The sequence below is a fragment of the Sorex fumeus genome, unplaced genomic scaffold (genome assembly GCF_029834395.1).
Source record: "Sorex fumeus unplaced genomic scaffold, SorFum_2.1 ptg000044l, whole genome shotgun sequence".
Taxonomy (NCBI): domain Eukaryota; kingdom Metazoa; phylum Chordata; class Mammalia; order Eulipotyphla; family Soricidae; genus Sorex; species Sorex fumeus.
The window spans coordinates 39,401,058-39,407,057 of record NW_026606101.1 but is presented as its reverse complement, the minus strand read 5'-3'; positions in this window follow the sequence as shown (position 1 = coordinate 39,407,057).

Here is a 6,000-nt window from a genome sequence, read left to right as displayed (position 1 = left end):
CCTGTACAAAGAAAACTACAAAACGCTACTTCAGGAAATAAAAGAGGACATGAGGAAATGGAAAGATATCCCCTGCTCATGGGTCGGGAGACTTAACATTGTCAAAATGGCAATACTACCGAAAGCATTGTATAAATTCAATGCAATCCCTATAAGGATACCCATGACATTCTTCAAAGAAATGGAGCAAACACTCTTGAAATTTATATGGAACAATAAGCCCCCACGAATAGCTAAAGCAATTCTTGGGAAAAAGAAAATGGGAGGAATCAACCTCCCGAACTTCAAACTGTACTACAAAGCAGTAATAATTAAAACAGCATGGTACTGGAACAAAGGCAGAACTGCAGACCAATGGAACAGGGTTGAATACACTGACATCTCTCCTCAATCATATGCTCATCTAATCTTTGATAAAGGTGCAAGTAATGTGAAGTGGAGTAAGGAAAGCCTCTTTAATAAATTGTGTTGGCATCACTGGACGGCTACATGCAAAAAAATAGGCTCAGAACTCTGCCTAACACCATGTACAAAAGTAAGATCAAAATGGTTTAAAGACCTCAACATCAGACCAGAAACCATAAGGTACATTGAAGATAAAGTTGGCAAAACCCTCCATGACATTGAAGCTAATGGTATCTTCAAAGATGCCACGCCACTGGCCGAGCAAGTGAAAACAGAGATAGATAAATGGGACTATCTTAAACTAAGAAGCTTCTGCACCTCCAAAGAAACAGTGACCAAAATACAAAGACAGTCTACAGAATGGGAAAGGATATTCACCGAATACACATCTGACAAGGGGTTGATATCCAGGATATACAAAATACTGGTTAAACTCCACAAGAAGAAAACATCCAACCCCATCCAAAAATGGGGCAATGAAATGAACAGAAACTTTCTCAAAGAAGAAATCCGAATGGCAAAAAAGCACATGAGAAAATGCTCTACATCATTAATCATCAGGGAGATGCAGATCAAAACCACAATGAGATACCATCTCACACCTCAGAGACTGGCCCAAATTCAAAAGAACAAAAGCAACCGATGCTGGCGTGGATGTGGCGAGAAAGGGACACTCCTTCACTGTTGGTGGGAATGTCCACTGGTTCAGCCCTTCTGGAAAACAGTATGGACGATTCTCAAAAAATTAGAAATTGAGCTCCCGTTTGACCCAGCAATACCACTCCTGGGAATATATCCCAGAGAGGCAAAAATGTATAGTCGAAGTGACATCTGCACTTGTTTGTTCATTGCAGCCCTCTTTACAATAGCCAGAAACTGGAAGAAACCTGAATGCCCAAGAACAGATGACTGGTTAAAGAAACTTTGGTACATCTACACAATGGAGTACTATGTAGCTCTTAGAAAAGATGAAGTCATGAAATTTACATACAAGTGGTACAATATGGAAAGTATCATGCTAAGCGAAATGAGTCAGAAAGAGAGGGATAGACATAGAAAGATTGCATTCATCTGGGGGATATAAAGTAACAAAGTATGAGATTAATACCCAAGAATAGCTGAGATCAGCACCAGGAGGATTACTCCATAACTTAGAGGCCAGCCGGGTATCCTAGAGGAAAGGGCTATTCAGATAGAGAAGGGAGCACCAAATAAAGGATGTTTGGAGGATCCTCCCAGGAGGGGAGATGCATGTCGAAAGTAGACTATGGACTGAACATGTTTGCCACTCAATGCCTCTTTTGCAGACCACAACACCCAAAAGGAGAGAGAGAACACAGGGGATTGCCCTGCCACAGAGACAGGGGGGATGGGGGGATGGGGGTGGGAGGGATATTATCCATGGTGGTGGAAAATGGGCACTGGTGGAGGGATGGGTATCTGATCATTGTATAATTGAAACCAAAGCACAAAAAATTGTAAATCTACAACTTTAAAAAAAATAAAATAAAATAAAGGGGAAAAAAAAAAAAGAAAATGCCCTACATCACTAATCATCAGGGAGATGCAGATCAAAACAACAATGAGATATCATCTCACACCACAGAGACTGGAACACATCCCAAAGAACAAAAGAAACCGGTGTTGGCAGGGATGTGGCAAGAAAGGGACTCTCCTTCACTGCTGGTGGGAATGCCGACTGGTTCAGCCCTTTTGGAAAATAGTATGATCGATTCTCAAAGAATTAGAAATTGAGCTCCCATTTGTCCCAGCAATACCACTCCTGGGAATATATCCCAGAGAGGCAAAAAAGTATAGTCGAAATGACATCTGCACTTGTATATTCATTGCTGCACTGTTCACAATAGCCAAAATCTGGAAAAAAAAACCCGCGTACCTGAGAACAGATGACTGGTTAAAGAAACTTTTGTACATCTACAGAATAGAGTACTATGCAGCTGTTAGAAAAGATGAAGTCATGAAATATACATACAAGTGGTACTACATGGAAAGTATCATGCTAAGTGAAATGAGTCATAAAGAGAGGGACAGACAGAAAGATTGCATTCATCTGCGGAATATAAAGTAACAAATTGGGAGACTAACACCCAAGAATAGCCTAGATAAGTACCAAGAGGTTCACTCCATGCCTTGGAGGCCAGTCGCACATGCTGAGGGAGAAGGCAGCTCAGATATAGAGGGTAGCATCAAGTAAAGGGTGTTGGGAGGACCCTCCTAGGATGAGAGAAGCATGCTGAAAATAGACTGATAGCCACTCAATGCCTCTTTTGCAAACCACAGCACCCAAAAGGAGAGAGAGAACAAAAGGGAATGCCCTGCCATGGGGGCGGGGGCGGGGAAGGGGGGAGGGAGGGATGCTGGGAGCATTGGAGGTGGGGAATGGGCACCAGTGGAGGGATGGGTACTCTATCGTTGTATAACTGAAACCCAAGCACAAAAATTTGTAAGTCTACAACTGTATCCCCTGGTGTTTCACTAATAAAAAGTTTTTTTTAAAAATTTGGGAGTATTTTGCCTGCTAAGGGGGCAGACTTGGCAGTGGGAAACTGGGGACAATGATGGAGGGAAGGTCACACTAGTAATGGAATTGATACTGGAACACTGAATGTCCAAAACAACTGTATTGTGAACAACTTTGCAAACCATGGTGTTTAAAGTAAATTCATAGAACCCAGCAATTCCACTCCTAAGAATATATCTCATGGACCCAAAAACACAACAGAGAAAAAACATTGGCACTCTTATGTTCATTGCAGCACTATTCACAATAGCCAAAAGCTGGAAACAAGCCAAGGGCCAAAGAATCGATGACGGGATAAAGAAGTTACAGTACATATATGCAATGCAATACTTCTTGGCTATAAGATAAGTTGAAGTTGTGCAATTTGCCAAGACATGGATGGATCTGGACAGTATCATGCAGAGTGAAATGGGTCAGATGGAGAGGGACAGACACAGAACTATCTCAATTTTATGTGGGATATAAAGAACACAGGAGGGGAAAACTGATGCCCAAAGGCAATAGAAAAGGCCATAACCATGCTGCTGGATGCCACGTCACTCAGGGCTCCCCAGCGGGTGAGACCTCCCCCACCCCAAGGGACCCAGACCTGGCAGCCGAAAACCTCCAGAACTTAACCTCCTTCAAGCTCATGGTCACTGTCCACACACTCCTCACCCACGAGTGAACCAATTTCTGGACAACATATATATATGTGTGTGTGTGTGTGTGTGTGTGTGTGTGTGTATGCACACAAAGCTCAACCTTTAACAACATGTTAGTGATCTCTCATAGAAGGGCTTAATGGCCCCTGGGTGAAATACAACAATCTATATACTCTTTCCTCTAAGGAAAACATCTTTTTTTTAAATAAGTTTTATTGGATCACCGTGAGATACAGTTACAAACTTGCATGATTACACTTCAGTCATACAATGCTCGAGCACCCATCCCTCCACCAATGCACATTTTCCACCACCATTGTTCCCAGTGTCCCATCCACTACCCCCACCCCATCCCACCCCCTGCCTCTGTGGCAGGTACAATCCTTCTTACTCTCCCTCTAATTTGGGGCATTATGATTTGCAATACAGATATTAAGACAAAACATCCTGTTTGGTCCTTGGTCTACTTTCCGCACACATCCCATCCTGGGAAATCTCCCCAATTATCATTTACTCAGTGTTTCTTTCTCCATCCCAACTGCCTTTTCCCCCAGCACATGGGGCCAACTTCCAAAACATGGCATGATCCTCCTGACCCTTAACGCTACTGTCCTTAGGTGTTAAGTCTCATATCATGCTACTTTATATTCCACAAATAAGTGCAATCATTCTATGTCTGTCCCTCTCTTTCTGAGGAAAATTTTTGTAGCATTTTCAGATGTTTTTCATAATAAACAATACAAAATAAATTATTTTGGTTGTGCTTTGGGGCAGGGGTTGGGGTTCAGGATGGAAACATCTGAAATATGATGGTGGGAATGTGTAATGGTGGTGGGATTGGTGTTCAAACACTAAATGTAATCAAATATTGTGAACTACTTTATAAAATAAAGAAAATTAAAAGAAATAAAGACCCAATAAATAAATACTGCAGACTTTGTAAGCAAAGAAATAAATGATTTTCATGTAAGATCTTACATAACCATTATCTTTTATAATTCGCTCTGTGATTTAGGTAATTGTGTCCTTTCCATTTGATTGCTTAGTTCATTGAAGACAAATGCTGCCTTTTACACATCTTTGTAACGTGTCCAGTGTTCATCTGGGGGGTTTCCCACGCATAAAAAAGTGTTTCATACAATAGAAAAAAAAAGACAATAGAAAGAAAAGCAGGAGAACTGGTCCTTTGCAGGAAGCTTGTCACTGGGGAAAGAGTGGGGATAGGACAGGGCAGGAACGACTAAAACAATGATGAGGTGAAGCGGTTACTCTGGATGAGGACTGGGTGCTCAAAGAAGGTAAAGTGACATGAATGGTATCCTATCAGAATAGTATTATAAGCCACAGTGCCCAAAGGTAAAAAGAAAAAAAAAGGTAAAAAAAAATAGTGCCTACCATAGAGGTGAGTTATGGAGTGAGAGAAATTAGGGACATTGTTAGAGGGAAGTGGAGGGATTTGTATTAGAACATTGCATGGCTGAACTCAAACACGAATGATTTTGTAATTCATGGTAATTCAAATTTTAAGTAAGTAAAGTAAGTAAAGGCCCTCCCGTTGATCATCGATTTGCTCAAGCGGGCCCAGTAACCTCTGCATTGGAGACTTTGTTGTTACTGTGTCTGGCATATCGAATACGTCACGGGGAGCTTGCCAGGCTCTGCCGTGCGGGCGAGATACTCTCGGTAGCTTGCCAGGCTCTCAGAGAGGGGCTGAGGAATCGAACTTGGGTCGGCCATGTTGGCTGCGTGCAAGGCAAACGCTCTACCACTGTGCTAAAAATTAAAAATGGGCCGGAGAGAGAGTATAGCAGGTAGGGTACTTGCCTTGCATAAGGCTGACACAGTTCAATCCCCAGCACTGCATATGTTCCATCAAGCACCAATACAAATGCTGTATGAAACAGAATTAAGGCCTGAGAACCTCTAGATGTGCTCTGCCTCAAAAAAAGTACTAGAAAATAAAAACTTGAGATGATAGGATGGTGATAGAAATGTAAAGCATCCTGAGTACGTATATCTTTGAAATAAGGCTAGAGATATTTATCTTTTTGTTTTGTTTTGGGGCCACACCTAGCAGTACACAGGGCTTACTCCTGGTTCTGCACTCAGGGATCAACCTGGGAAAAGTTTGGGGAACCATCTGTGGTGGTACGGATCAAACCCAGGTTAACTGCATGCAAGGCAAATGCTTTACAAGCTCAATATCTCCAGCCCTTAACTGAACTTTGTTAAATATTCATAGTTATAAAATACTTGAATAATATTAATCTTTTATAACTCATAGCTATTTACTTTTTAAAATTACTCCATTTTATTATAGTGATAAAATTGAATTTTTCTTATTTCTAATTTGAAAAGTGGGGTCATTTAAAAATAGTTAAATAAATAGTATAAGTATGTGCAAACATT